General features: G+C 39.9%; 1 protein-coding gene across 4 annotated transcripts in view; it reads left to right on the forward strand.

The window, feature by feature from the left end:
• The window catches only part of SOX2 (SRY-box transcription factor 2), a 120,822-nt gene extending 105,445 nt beyond the window's left edge, over window positions 1–15,377 (forward strand). For 2 of the 4 annotated variants that reach the window (XR_007477709.1, XR_004476025.2), the window contains 2 exons: window positions 6,815–6,901; window positions 7,289–15,377. The gene's annotated coding sequence lies outside the window, so the exon portion shown is untranslated. The remainder of the gene's footprint in view (window positions 1–6,814; window positions 6,902–7,288) is intronic. The other 2 variants (XR_007477707.1, XR_007477708.1) reach the window with 2 other exon arrangements.
• The last annotated feature ends 421 nt before the right edge of the window (window positions 15,378–15,798 follow it).

Here is a 15,798-nt window from a genome sequence, read left to right on the forward strand (position 1 = left end):
AGCAATATCAAAGTGAACTGTCCCAAGTAACTCTTGTCTAGAAGCTGGGAAGAAGCTTAAGCAGCTCGCTTTAATGATGATTTGTAGCTCGGCAAGGGGCACGGACAGCAAACACCCCGCAGGTGTGTGCCGTAACACCACCATCCGGACTTGAATGTAGATTACTCTGGCGATCGTTTGATCGGCCCTTTGAAACCCTTTACAATTGCCTGTGACGAACGGCCAGTCTCAGTTTTACTCTGAATAATGCCTTGAGGGTAAGTCCTTCGGGCTTTTAAAGAGCGCCAGTATTTTTTTTTTTTTAAGAATAAAAAAAGAAAAACTTTCGGTTTTGGTTTAGACATTGTCAACTTTGAGTCGCTAACAAGCATCACTCAAGCTATTCAGTACTTAATGACCGTTACCTTTGCTGTCTTACGTATACAGACGTACATATACATATATATATGAAAACGAAGTCATTAATTTTGTCTTCTTTAGTTCCAAACTGCCCTGCCTGTTTATAGATGTTTGTATGGATGTTTATTATAAACCTGCATTATTATTATTAATGCCATTGTTAATCTTGTCTTAACTCTCCTTCTGTATTCTCTCTGAATTGTATCTGTTTGGGCAAGTGGGAGTTTAACTTAAACATTAAGACTTTCCAAAGTAAAACTCTCTAGTTTAACCCTCGCCAACACCTTCGCACCAACCCCCATCACCAAAATGAAAAAGGTAGTGCTATTCAACCTTTAATATTTACTTAGAGTGTTTACATAAGAGGAGGAAAATGAACTTTTGTCTGAAATGTACAACAAGCGGCACTTTGATTTCATAAAATACATGTCAACAATTGCAAGAGCTTATCCAACTAGGGTAGGGGGTGGAGGGTGGGAGTGCAGTTGAATTAAAGGCCCATTCCTGCCACTTCAGACTACAAAGGGTTACACATAAATAAGTGCCACATTTGCCTATTGCAAAAGTTTCCTCGGTGCTTTCTAAGTCACAACAGGGGAGGGGGAAAGCTGTCGTTTATTATCCAGCTCTGGGCAGGAGCAGACCCCAGTACCACGAGGCTCTTAGCTTTGGCCGGCAGAAGAGGGGTAGCCTTTCAACAGCAGCCCCCTTTGTTCTCCTGATCTCTTTCCCAATTTCAAGCTTCACTTGCACATCCCAAGTTTGTGTGTTAATGACGCTATTACCATCTGGCTTGCCCTACTTTCCAAAAGATATAAATCTCCTAGCTCCATTGCTCGCATTATCATTTAAGTGCCACCATAGCCAGAAGAAAAAGATGCTTTCAAGACTCCAGATTCTCTTGCACTGACTACCCCTGGCATGACTCTTCCACTATATTTATAGACTATACATTGGGTGCAGGAGAGCCCCTTGAGAGACCTGATTTCTCAAAAGCTGTCCCTCCAAGCCAAGGAAGACACGCTACTGGGTGAAAGGAAGGCTTCAAATAAATTTCCCCTTAAAATATTTTTTTGTTTGCAGCAGGCAGATCATATGACCCGACATCGTTTTACGTGCCTGTGCCTTCCTTTCTCCCGATTTAGGTTTGTAAAAAGTCGTGGTGCAACTGCCGGACATCCAAGACGTACCACTCTTCTAACCCTGTTTTGAGTGGGAGAATAGACATATCTTTATGGGTGTGGAGACAGGGGTGAAGGCAGAAAAAAAAGCCCCGTGAGGCAACTTTTGAGAGCTAGGCCAACTGCATCCCTTCTCTTAAACCCGTACTTTTATAGTGCTTGCATAGATGTGTACATGTTGTGGGATGTACATACCTCTAGCTATAGATCTAGATCTGCCCCTCCTTTCCTAGGTAATCAGTGATTTGCGTGTTTTGAGCACAAAAGCTGAGAAACTACAACAAAAAGAGTTGGGCTGGCTTGTGAGTGGCTCCACAATGACGTCATGTATCTGGCCAGGTCTGAGTGAATAGAGCAGAGCAGTCTGCCTCTGCGTGTGTGGAGTCTAGGCTCAGGCCGCTAGCTGATTTGAACAGCTCATTTCCCTTTGAGGGCTTTTACTGTTTGTGGCCCTAGACAGCCACATCCAGGCGCATCTCTCTCCTTGTGATGTACTCTCTCTCCTTCCCCATGCTATCTTCACAGAGGTGAGTTCCACTAAGGTCAGCCAACCCCACAGGCTGGAAGTGGAATTGGAAAGGTGAACTTCCCAGGTTCCTAGGAGAAGCTCTTAGAATCATCAGGATTTGAGCAGACCCCTGTCCCTGTCTCTTAAAAAAAATCTTATCTGACAGAGAAAGCGTCTTTAATAAAATACATTCTTCTTGAGGGATGAAAAAAATCACCTGTAATATATTCCTAATACTTTGATCTGAGCACAGAAGGTACCTAAAACAGTGATTAATTTATATCACACCAGTGTGGCTGTTTGCATGCAAAAGCCGCTTTTTTTCCCCCAGTTCACTTTCCTGCTTTTTCTCCCCAAACTCAAAAAAGATCTTTTTTAGAAATGTGTATCCCTATTTTTTCCTTTTGAGAATATTATCAAGTTGATATGAACAAACTGCAGAGGATATACCATTTAAGTAAGATGCACTTTTAATCACTGATCATTAAAATGGTTATGTTAAATATACTCAATTACATGCATGACTTAACTCTAACAGTACTTTCTATTCTCCCAGCTGCTCACGTATTCCTTAACGATAGTCTGCGGTAGAAACTTGATTATGCTGAATTCATACATTTCGATGGATTTCATCAGCCTAATTAATGCCTCAGTGTGGTCCTGGGGTCTGAATGAACCCTTTACCATGTTTGAGGTTAAAGGCAGTATTGGAATGTAGAAGGTTTTTCTTTCTTAGTTACTCATGAGGTACTTTGGAATTCCACTAAGCAAGGTAGGTAGCAGTTGTTAAACATAGAGCAAAACAAGGACACCCATCCCGATGGCAGATAAAATGAGGCTAATCCCTCATCCTTACTTCCACATCAGTATTTCTGGATTTGATAGACAATCTCCAAATATGTAGTAAAGAGGAAGTTACCACCTGTCCGTTGTACCTTAAAACTATGCTAAAAAGGAAAAGTTGAACATAGATTTATAACTGGTGGCTAAATAAATTTCCTTTGATTCATCAAGGCTGTCCCTGCTCCCCGCCCTTCTTCCTGCTCCCATAACTTTCAGACGACTTTCCCCCTCCATTTCAACTTTCATGTTTCCCAAGGAATCACTCAAGGCCAGTGTTCCTGAGAAACTCCAGTCACCCCCCGTGTGGGTAACTGCATTCAGTCTTTTCAGGTGTAAATTAACATCTGAATACATCTCAACCTTACTGACCCTTGCTACCACCATCACCATCCGGGCCTCAGCAGAGTCTCAGCTAATCTGCACTGCCACAGTTGGCAGGGCAGACTGAGGTTGGATTTCCCAAACCCCACCCCCCAAAAAAAGGACCAAAAAGTGCTCGTGTTGCCTGTGAGAGCAGTACTGATATCTGTCCATGTCCAATGAGACACCTGTGGAAGAATATCATTTAAGACATATTTTCTTGGTGGTCAAGGAAAGAAGTGTACAGAAAGAGAAAGAAAAAAAGAGATGGCGGCATCTTTAAGAAATGTCCCAATTTCGGCAGGTGAAACTTGAAACATTTACCTCACTTTGAATTCCCAAGGACAAACAGTTCATGCCAGAAGAACTTCCCTCCAGCAGGGGATTCACTGACTCAGATCCTAGTGGCAGCAGGGCAACATCATACCTCAACATCAATATGATTGAACAGGAAGGATTTGAGATCTATAACCAAATTACCACCTTGGAACTTTGGGCTTGTTATGCTAATGTAATGACTTCTGTAGTAAGAGTATATTTTCAGAGTTGGAAATTAGCTTTTTAGAACGCTTTGTGTAATGACAGACATTAGACAGAAGAGACAAATGTGCCAGCAATGGTGGCACAATACTCCTGGCAAACACCCTGGACCATTTTAACAGATAAATGGAGACCCAGATAGTATGTTCATAAAATTAAGCTGAGAGTGAGTTTGGGGAACTGGGTGAAAAAACAGGTGCAGCTAGAACACTGCAGTGGTGAAGATGCTCTTGCTATACCCCGCTTTTCTCTCAGACCTAGTTGAGTAGCACCATGCATTGCTCAGTCCCTTGGGGTGGATGCCTGGGTAGAAAAAAGAGAAGTATTACATAAATAGCACTGCGAACAAACAGTCCTTCCAGCTCATGGTTTGTGTGCTCTTAAGTTTAGATTGCAGACAGTAAGGGAAAGAAATATTTTCTGTGTGTGTTGAGGGGGAATGGAGTTGGGGGTGTGTGTATGAAAGCATAGAGAGAAATGAACAACTTAACAGTTTAGAGCCATGTATACACTGGGGTTGTCTAGTACGTGTCTTGTACCCAGAGTATCATATCTCTGCACTGTGTGATTAAGAATTCAGGCAAATCCTCAAGTTTGTGGTATCGACTTCATGTGGTTTATGTCTTAAGAATCGAGGACAAGATGGTTTAGTGCACCACATTTCTAAGTAATAATAATAATACTCTCCAGTGTATAGGGCTGGGATAGGATCAGTCATTTCTGATAATTGTAAACAAGGTAAATTCACACACTGAAAAAGTATCCAAGAAAAGAACTCTTTTCATCAGTTATCTGGATGTCCTTAATGGACATCAGAGCTCAGTCAATCCCAGCCTGGTCATTGTGTGCCTAGTTCTTCCCCTCCCCGTCCCCTGCTCCAACCCTGGCCCCACCCACCCAGGACAGTTACTTTGGAAATAAGTGACTTGGTTCCTGGATGGGTTTTCACCCCTTCTGCATGACACAGGTTCCAAATGTCAACTTGCAGCTATGGAGAAGCCTGTGAACTATGATAATGGATAAACTCTACTGTGTTAACAGTCCCGTTTGGGGCTGGTGCAGGGTTGCCAAGACAAAGTCTGAATGACTTGGGGGTTTCTGAGAACTTGTAAAATGAGGCCAATTTGAAATGTTGGCACTGAATGCTGAGCTTTTTATAATAGCCCACGTTGTCCCATTTTCTTCTAGAGTTGAATAGGAGTAAAATACCTGGCTGGATGCAGTGGTTCTCTGATGACAAATGAACTAATTAGAGGTGGCATTTCTTAGTTCATCCCAAAGATCTTAGCCGTGGTAGATGTGGGAAATGCAGGCTCCAATAGCTTTAGTTTTAGAAAGGACAAGTTTTACGCCTTCATGCTTTGAAATTATAAACAGAATTTGTCTCACCTAGCTTGCTACTGTCTGATCCCCTGTAGCACTTTTCTTTGTATAGGTGGGTCCAAGTAGGCTAAGGGTAACTGTACTATTTAATACGTCAGTTCACTGGCAGAGCAAATCTATGAATGAGATTACCTTTCACTTTTGGTGCGTAAAGGATTCACAGTATGCCAAGGTCATGAGGCTTCTTGGCAAGGTTCTTGTGAGATAAATTAACCTTTTAATCACATAATCTATCAGGTGGGGTAGATTCCACAGTAGGTCCACCCAGTACTACTTTTTTTTTTTTTAATGCCAGTGGTCAAAGAAGTCAGTGCGTTAAAAGTACTACATCGAAGATGAAAGGGGAGAAAATACAGATAAGGAAGGATGACATCTTCTTCATGCTCTCACACGATATGGCAGCATGTACGTGGCAGACTGTAGAGAGAAGGCCAAAATGCAACTAGACAGGGACATTGAGGCAGAGAAGGAGCTTGCTGGAGATTATGGGTTCCTGCTACATATGATCAGATGCCATTCAGTTACTTTGGAGCTGAAGGATTTATATACTGCAGAAATCCTGATCACATTGATGGTAATGATGTAGGACTTCAAAGGATGGGTGTTGAAGTTGTTGAACATTTAGTTTCAGATTTCAACTCCAAAATCCAAATCTGAATTGCTCATTGGTTCAGGGAGGGAAATGCCTCATTTGAAATTGTCGTAAGCTCTATGAGAACAGACAGACTTAGATGAGGTTAGAAATAGCTTTGAATCCCAGATCCCAATACTCTTATACTACTTGATTATAGAAGAAAAAAGGAGCACCTGGTCTCCAACAAGGAGAGAAGCCTATCTGAAGTATCTCAGCAGGTCCATCCTTAGCCGATCACAGAGACCACTGACATTTAAGCCGTCTGGGTAGTTCTGGTCTCGTGTCATCCAAACAGCACATTTTTCAAACTCAGAAATGCCAGATCGTGTTATTTCTGTGGCGAGGGGCTGCTTAGGATCTGTGACAGCTGAGTTTTTCCTATTGATTATGTGACAATGCAGTTCATTTATAGAGTTCAGGGAAATGAAAAAAGCTTCCAGTGTAACAAGAAGACCCTTAATTCAAATGCTGTGTTGTATTTAAATGCAGAAATCAAAATTCAAGTTGGAGAAAGTGGAAGAGTGAATTTAACTGTGAACTCAAACTTTTATAGCTAAATCAACCTCCGAGGAGGTCTGTGACTGATAATTGAATCTGAAGCCATATGATCAGGTGACTGGTTTGTAAACAAAGCACGCAAGAAATCATATCTTACATAGAGAATTCATATTTAGATCAGTGTATGTGTTTCAAGTTGCTCCTAAATTTAAAACACATAGTGAATCCAAAACGTAAAAAACAAATCAAAGGGCACTCTGTGAATCCGGTGGGGGGGGGGCGGGGACGGGGGGGGGGGGAGTTGTTGACAGAGGCACTAACATGCAAACACTCTGAAAGATCTTTTTCAGATTTATCTTAAATTCTAAAATGATGTAATATGCACACATTCTTCCAATGCATCCACAGGTGAAAATATCATCATTATTTCTCTTGAGCCTTAATTCCTAATGATTTTCTCTGTCGCAGGATACAGACAGGCTTGCAGAAGTAACTAGACGTCCGACACACGCCAAAGTCTTGCGGGCCCAGGATTTCAAGCAAAAGAAAACTCGGGTAACGTTGACTTTAAATCAAGGGCGCTTGAGACCGTAGACACGCGCACCCAGCGGGTTAATTGGAGGAGAGGGAAGAGAGAAGCTCCTCCTGCAGTCTGTATGAGTCACGGGAAGAAAGAGAGCCAGAGCTGGAGCAGGCGGGTGGGAGCCCAGCGGGCCTGCACTGCGCGCGGTCCCTGGTTCGGGGGCGGTGTGGTGCCGGGCGGGGGCGGGGCGCAACCTGGGAACCGCGGACCCGACTGCGGCCCGCGCCTTGCCCACCCGTTCGTGCGTCTTGCTTCTTTATTGCCTGCAAGCCGTCCTGACCGTTAAAGGCGCGATTATCGACAATTTGTCAGCCCGAATTTGTCGCTAGCAATAACTTTTGGTGGCGTTTCACTCTCAGGCACTTGAGTTTTCGGATGAGGAAACTGGTGGTGGGCGAGCACTGTCCTGTGTTCTGCTTCTCATTTCCACGTGGCCCAGGCAGCAGGCAGAAGAAGGAGAAGGAACGTTAATCCGGCTGCAGTGACTCCAGCACACAAGCCATGGGTATCCAGGGGAGAAAACTGGTTTCATGTCCTACAAAACTCTCCCCTTCTCCCGAGGTCCTTCATAAAAGGGTCCCTCATCTCCATCTCCCACCCCCCCCACCCCCCCACCCCCAAATGTGTGTTCTTGGGCCCACAAGTCATTTCGGCAACCTGGGACTAAGTTATGGTTTTTTTGTTTGTTTTGCTTGCCTTTTCCTTTGCGTTTGTGGGTGCGGATGTCTCTCAAACACCCAGAGCCAAGGCCCTCACTCTAAACTTGAAGCCTTCACCTTTGTGTCCCTCTTCTTCCCTTCTTCTGGGACTGGTGGGTGCGGTGGCCAAGAGGCGGCCTTTCCTGAGGATGGAGCAGCTGGGGCAGCTGCGATGGAGCAGCTGCTGTGCCTCGCCCCTCTTTTCTCAATCATTAAAATTCAATTTCAAAATTTCTGTCTTGAACAATTTCCTAAGGAGCCTATGAAGGATGCCAAAAGAGTGGGCCCCTTTTCAAGCGGTCGTGTCTCAGCAGAAGGCAGCCACTGGCCAAGTTGCCCTAGGCTGTGCCCTTCTGGAGCAGTGCAGTGGACAGTGTCTAAAACAGAGGGCTGCGCCCACCTGGACTGAGGGAAGAGGTCTGGCAAAGTCTTAAGGCAGGTCAAGAAGATGGGGAAGGCAGCCAGCTTTTCCGTCATCCACACTGTCGCTGGAGCACAGCCTGGTTGGTCCTGGGGGTGGAGCTCAGAACCAAGTGGGAAGTTCTCACTCTTTAACCTCACAATTCCTCACTTAATTTCTTCACCAGCCTCTCATCCTTGATTCAAAAAAAAAAAAAAAAAATGTTTGTATATCTGAAAGTTCCCTTCTGCTAAGGAGTTTCCCTTAACAGCTCTTTCTCCTTTGGGTGAAGTCTGCTTCTGGGAAAAGGGGAGAAGACTAAAGTGTTTTGAGAAACAAAATGATAGATGCACACACATAATGTGGTGTAGGTAGCCGAACTTCATCAGGAGCCTCGAGTAGCCAAGCAAACATTCTTCTGACCCAACCTCAGAGTCTTTTTTCACTCCCTGCTCCAAAACATTAACATGTAATTAGTACCCAAAATGCTTTCCTTAACTAACACTCATTGGAACCTATGGAAAGGATATAACATTTCTTTGAAATTCTAGATGGGAGTTAAGGACTACCTGACTCCTATTGCCTTCACCTCTTAATCATACATAACTGTCTTCCTAATTTACCAGCCTCCTTCCCTATAAAAACCCCTCAGCATACCTCGTACTTTTTCTCTACCCCTTACTCTTTTTCCTTCTGGGGCCCTGAGCCAGATTCTCAGAATTAAATCATGATCTTCTCCCAAATGCCATAACAAGTTAGAAGGGGAGTTTGGGGATTGCAATGAAAATACATGATGTAGAAAGTAAATTTTATAGTTGAATGCAGTTGACAAGTGGCAGTTTGGGGTATCAGCAATGAATTCCCCATTTTTCTACAGGCCTCTTTTTACTTCATTTTTAGAATCCACTGATCCTAATAAAAACAAGTTAAACTGAACTAAATTAGAGAAATATTAAAGAAAGACCAGATTAAGCCCTTTCTGGACTGGCAGCCATCAAGTCTTACATAGCTCATGGTTATTTGGATAGACTTTCATACCACTGGAAGCTTAGACTAACACCAAAAGCCCTGCTTCTCAGTATTTAATTATAAACCTGGCAGAGTGCGACTCTGTACCAATTAAAAGAAAATCAATCAGTGCCTGTTAGCCATAACAAATCAATAAAAACAATTAGCCGGAGAAATAATATTAACAACATACCCTTGTTACCAAAGTTTCTGAGAATTTTGAAGCTTCCTACAGCACATATTATCATATTGTTTCACTACCTGATTTTGTGGAACTTCTGCTTGTGTGGTACCTAAAGTTGTTTCCTGGAAGTGTAACTTGAATGAGTTTTACAATCATTTTATACCATAGCTCCAGAATAACTCTGTCTTCAGGTCTACTGGTATGGGCTTTTAATATCCTTTCTGCCAGTGAGGAGGCCACAGGTTGTAGTGGAGAACTTACTAGACTAGAAGTGCTGAGCAAGCTCTAAGTTCCAGTTGAGGCATGTAACTAACAATGTGTAAGGAAGGAAGTTTATGTTCCTGGCTTCATATTTTGCATACGTAAAGGAAAGAGATAGGACCAGATAATCTCTTAAATCCCTCCCAATCCCTCAATTCTGTAGTTCTATAACAAACTGGTGAATTTTCAACATAAGAGAAGACCCGGGTCTATGGATCTTCTAAATATCTATTTCATTGTCCTTTTAGTAGAAATTTATGCAGAAAACTGACAAATGATTTTTGGTCTTTTCCTGGGAGAGATCCTAACTTTGACTTGAGGGAACCAAACTAAGAGACTTGGCACTCTTTTCTTACATACAAATGAACAAGTGTCTTATGCTTCAACTTCTTTTCCTTTTCAGATCCAACTTAGAAATAATGTTTCACTCAAGATAAGGTTTGTAGTTTAGGAGATTCTGGTCTGGCTTGCCTCACTTTAAGACTTCTATCATCTCTTTTCAAAACCTGAGGAGGACCTCATTTCCTGTTTGATAGTTCTTCATGCTTTGCCAGCCTCCGGGTCTTTAAGGAAGCTTGCCAAGAGCTCCCGTCTGGGGAGGACAGTCTGAGTTCATCATAGAGAATGAGCTGGCACCACAGTTGTAGTGACTCACCAACCTCATTGCCCCCTTTGCAATGGCAAGAACCACACTATCTAATTGAAAGACCTGTGTTTTAGCAAAGTGCAATTGGATCACGTGGCAAAATCATCTCAAAATACATCTCCAGTCTTTCCTTTCACTGGATGTTTTAACACAAGACAAGAAAGGAAATTATATTCTGAATTATATTTTCGGTTCTTTTTTTTTTTAAATTAAGATTAATTAACAGATACTTGGTTTTATGTCCATTCTGTTCTAAGAATTTAGTGGTGATTACAAAGCAATGAAAATAGGTCACAGCAAAATGAACATTCAAGATTAGGTTAAAACATTCCTCTGAAATTTCAGTATTCATTTCTGGAGTGTCAGTTACTACATTTCTGTAATTCATCATTTTTTCTTTCTTGGCTTAGAGTCAAGATGAGAAATGATATTTAGACCAAAGACATTGTTTTGTTATGTACCCACCGCTTTTTAAAATGCAAACCCACCCTCTCCTCACCAATGCTTAATCATTTGTGTGTGCTTATGTTCACACACAGACACACCCACACATGCAGAGTTGCTGGAGGAAGTCCTTTCAAGACTTCCAGGACCTGGATCATGTAAGAGGCAGATGAGAAAATTAAAGGAGGGCCAGAGCAATAGCAACACTAAGAGTCCGTTATTTCACTTTACAAAAAGTCATTAAACAGTACACAGGCATTTTTTTTTAAAACAAGTATTATTATAATTAAATAATATCATACTTCTAAATTATTATGATTCTTATCTAATTTCAAGTCACATATAGGAGCCATTTAAAAGTATTTTGCATTACAATCTGTCACCAAAAATCAACTAGTAGAGTTTTATAATGTGCATAGGTTTACCCCATGGGGAATTAAATTTTAATTCATGAGTCTTTCCATTGTTGTGGAACTTTAGGACAAGATAGCATTTGGTATTAACATAGAAGAATATTCTATGGCTTTTTTTTCACTTTAAATTGCTCTGAAAGAAACTGCACCTTGATTTTTTTCCTCCTAGTATTCTTTTGTTATGTTAGAGTATTTTCACGACATTGTTTTTAATGTAAACATTATTTTATTAAGTCATTTGGTAAAAAATTTTTAAAACTATATAATAATGGCCCCTTGTTTTTCTCCTTTTATTATTTCAAGCAAAAATGGACACTTTTCTCTCAGGAAAAAAAGTATCGAGTATGTTTTTGACCCAAAAATGATTATTTAGTTACAGTATTTTTCCCCTACTAAATTAGCATTTATGGTAGATCTAATTTCAAAGCTGATTATTCTCAAAGAAAAGCAGAGAGGTATCAGAATTTCCAAGTAAATTAGGTTGTTTAAAACGTATTTTAATACATTATTCAAATTGTTGTCAGATATTGGTTTAAAAAAAAAAAAAAAGCAGTATCTGTTCCAAATGTGAATTTGGTTTTTGAAAGACCTTACAAATTCCAATTTCTTTAGGACAGCAGAGGAGATTAAAGTCATAGACAATTTAGAGCTACTTCAGTTTTTTTTTTTTTTTTAACTTTAACTGTGATAGGCATTTCTGCAAGGTAGGTTTTAACATATTTTTTTCCTAATTTTTTTTTTTCCCTCCTTTCAGTAAGAAGGATAAGCTTTTAGAGTACCCAGTCACCGTGGTAACTGCCAAAAAAATTCTCCTGAAGTTTGAAGAGGTCAGCTAGCAGGGTCAACAACTCTGGCCTCTCTCTGAGCTCGGTCTAGCATGCCCCAGCCTGCAGTTGGAGTGTCAGGCCAGATCTGACCCTGGGAGGTGGACTATTCCGGCTCTGATATAAATTTTTTGAGTCAGTTCATGGCCTGGACTCTCCAGGTGGCCTCCAAAATCGATTTTGACCCCCTGACCCTGTCTCATGGAGGCATAGCCTCCACCCTAAGTAAGGATTTAGCCAGGAGTGACAGCTTTCCACTGAGTGTTATTGGGGACAGTATAAACAGTTTGGAAAGCAAGTAAGGAGGTGTGAGTGCTAGAAATCATTAAAAGCACATTAAAAAACAATTAAAATTTTTTTCTTTGCTTAAAAAGAAGTTTAAAATGTGTATTTCTTATATAATTCCTATGTGATTTGTAAGATTTTTTAAATCAAAGAAGAGGTTTGAATATAAATACTCAAGAAACCACACATCTTCATCCTTTTATATAGTTTGTTACAAATATGCAAGTAAGATAGCCTGACTTGCAACAAAATAGGTACAGCAGGGATGTTACAAGTAGGGAAAAGGGAAGCTAGTTGTTAAAATACATTAATAGATCAAGAATTTCAAGTATTTTATTTTTTTCAAGTATTTTAAATATTACATTTCATGTGCTTGTGTCTTGAACTGTTTAAAATGTGAAAATATGGAATCTTAAAAAGAAATAACCACCACCTGAATGAAGATAAACTTGCGCTTCACTTTAAGTGCCTTGCTACTTTGTAAAACAAATAGCCAATACATTCATTTGGATATAAATGAGATAAAAATTATCAGTAGGGAAAGACAGATCTCATAGAGCTAAAGAGGAGAAAACAATAAATTAGTAGTGTCTCTGAATTAACTTTAAGTGTTTTCAATAGTTTAAGATATCAGAAGCTTGGAAAATAATGTTTGTAAATCATCAGTGATTCTTTTTCCTTCTTCTTCTTCTTTTTTTTTTTCCCCCAGGATGCCACCCTGAAAGTTTTATTTTCTCCAGGAAAGTAGAGTTCTCTCTGAGAGCTCTAGCCTGTGAACTCAGTATGTAAATGTGGTCATCAAGCAAGACGGAACTGCGAATAGGGAAGATTTTGAATGTTTCTCTTTCTTAAAATCCTTCACAATATTCCTTCTTCCACTGGTACTTTGCTCAAAGTTTCCCCCATTTCCCAGCTCTGATGAAATGCCTCTAAAGCAGCCCTGCAGTAGCTAAACTGATTGTACTGTGAAGTTGTTGAGATGGCATTTCATCCAAATCCTTTGTAAAAATTAGATTTTAAGTAGGGGTGAATGTCTTTTTGGGGAGAGGGGACAAGGGAGAGTGGAAGAAGAGGGGGAAGGGACTGAGCAGTTTATACACATATATACTCTTTGTGTTTGAAGGCCTCTGTGTCTTGGCTTCTCACTATGTTAAATCCCTATTATAAAACTTATCTTCACAAAGCCTATTATAGTATTCTGAGAACAAATTGGACCATGAATAACTTAGTTGGAAGTGCAGATTATTTTCTACTCAGGGAAAGTTAGAGATGACAACAGCTTAGCTAAAAGAATAGTGATTAATCTTAAATAGATGGATTTCAAAGTTTCACTCTTGATGAAGAATACCTTTTATATTTCCCCTCTTCAGACTCATGTTTCCACTTTCTTTGTATTAAGAATTGTCCTAGTGATTACATTGTCCACCTAATACAGCATGGCTCTAACTGTAGATCCTTTTCTTACAGGTTGTTAATCTGTCTGAGAGGTGACCGGAAAGACACTCTACTTCCTATTGGTTAAATGTATGTTTTCGCAGTGGTTCCCATGCTTAGACATCAAACTCACTGTTAGGAATATGTTGCATAAATCATAATTTCTCAACTAGATAAAATTATTACTTCAAAAAATCTTAGGGGCTTCCCTGGTGGCGCAGTGGTTGAGAGTCCACCTGCCGATGCAGGGGACATGGGTTCGTGCCCCGGTCCGGGAAGATCCCACATGCCGCGGAGAGTCTGGGCCCATGAGCCATGGCCGCTGAGCCTGCGCGTCCGGAGCCTGTGCCCCGCAACGGGAGAGGCCACAACAGTGAGAGGCCCGCGTACCGCAAAAAAAAAAAAAAAAAAATCTTAAATTTGTTTAATGCCCTATAGCTTACAAAGCACTTCTCAGTTCATAATTTTGTTTGATCCTTAGAATAATGTTATGAAATAAATATCATTAATCCCATTTTACCAAGGAAGAAGCTGAGTCATTGGCATACTGTGATCCAGCTGATAGATGGAAGAACTGGGATACTAACTCAGATTTTATAGTTTCTCTTTCAAGTGATTAAACTATAGCAATAGGTTTTTAAATTTTTTATGTGTTCTATATCCCTGAAAATCAAGATTTTGTATTAAAGAGCAAAGTTTTTGTATTTCACAAAAAAGTTAAAAGACACTATTTTAAAAATTCTATTCATTTAGAAGTGAATTTTGCTAATTATTGTTTTCCTTTGTTTGTGTGTGTCTATCTGTCTATCTATCTATCAATCAATGGTCTTTCAGAGTTAATCTCTAAAAGTCAAACAGGGGCAGCCCTCTATAAATTAAATAACTACCTGGAATTTTTTAAATGTACATGAAAACCATGAATAATACTATAGGTGAGGTTTCCTTTCTAGTGGTTTTTGTTTTTGTTTTGTTTTTTAGCTCTATTGAGTTATAAGTGACAAATAAAATTGTAAGATATTTAAAATGTACATCATGATGATTTGATACAAGCATACATTGTGAAAGGATTCCTCCCATCTAGTTAACACATGCATCACCTATGTATTTATCTTTTTTTTTTTTTTTGAGGAAAACATTTAAGTTCTACTCTCTTAACAAACTTCAATTATTCAATAGTCTTATCAACTATAGTCACCATGTTATACATTAAATTTACAGACCTTTTTCATCTTATAGCTGAAAGTTTGTACCCTTTTATCAACCTCTCTCTAATTCCCTCACTCCCCAGCTCTGCCTTCTAGTGTTGATAGACTGGTATCTTTTGATATCTTAGCAAGTCTGGATAAACAAAGTTGTGAAGAGCTACTTTTTGTTTCTCTTGGATTTTTACTTTCCATGTTTAAGAAAAGTTTACAAACTACTCTAGGAATGATAAATAAAAGGTTTATTTAACCTGATATTGATGTAACCTATCTAAACATATAGGAATCAAGAAATACAAAAGGATTACACCATGTGATTCTAATTAGGTTTTTAATTATATTGTCTTAATTATGTAATGTAGGTGTGTGGATGTTAATATGGAAATTTTTTTTTTTTCTTAAATTGTATATACCTAACTAAGTCATTTTATGTATACTTAAATCAAGGCCTTTGCCCCTGAATTTTGCTAGCAGCCAGACAAATCCTGTCAAACTTTTTAGGATTAGAAAAAAATGAAATAGTGTCCAGAAAAGGAAAAGTAACAGTTCTGGTTGAATGCTGCATATTGTGTATCAATAATGACATACATATACTATAACCTTTTTTGTGCCAAGGTTTTTCAATTAAAACATGACATTAGACTGAGAATTGTTTATTTTGATTTGGAAATAGATGCTCAAGCCCCCAAAGTCAAACTTCTAGTGTCTTCTCTACAATTTGCAAATTAAGAAATGCAAAAATAAAAACTCTCATATTAACATTGATATGTTTGCTTAGATGTCCTTTGAAATTTTTGTTTTGTATATTACCAATCTCATTCATTTTGTTCATGTCTGTCTTTAACAGCTACCACTGTCCAAAACAGTTTTTTTCCTTTTCTTCCTCCCTTCCTTGCCCACTTCTTCCCTTCCTTTTTTTTTTTTTTTTTTTTTTGCGGTACGTGGGCCTCTCACTGTTGTGGCCTCTCCCATTGCGGAGCACAGGCTCCGGATGCACAGGCTCCGGATGCACAGGCTCCGGACGCACAGGCTCAGCGGCCATGGCTCACAGGCCCAGCCACTCTGCAGCA

The sequence above is a fragment of the Orcinus orca genome, chromosome 5 (assembly GCF_937001465.1).
Source record: "Orcinus orca chromosome 5, mOrcOrc1.1, whole genome shotgun sequence".
Taxonomy (NCBI): Eukaryota; Metazoa; Chordata; class Mammalia; order Artiodactyla; family Delphinidae; genus Orcinus; species Orcinus orca.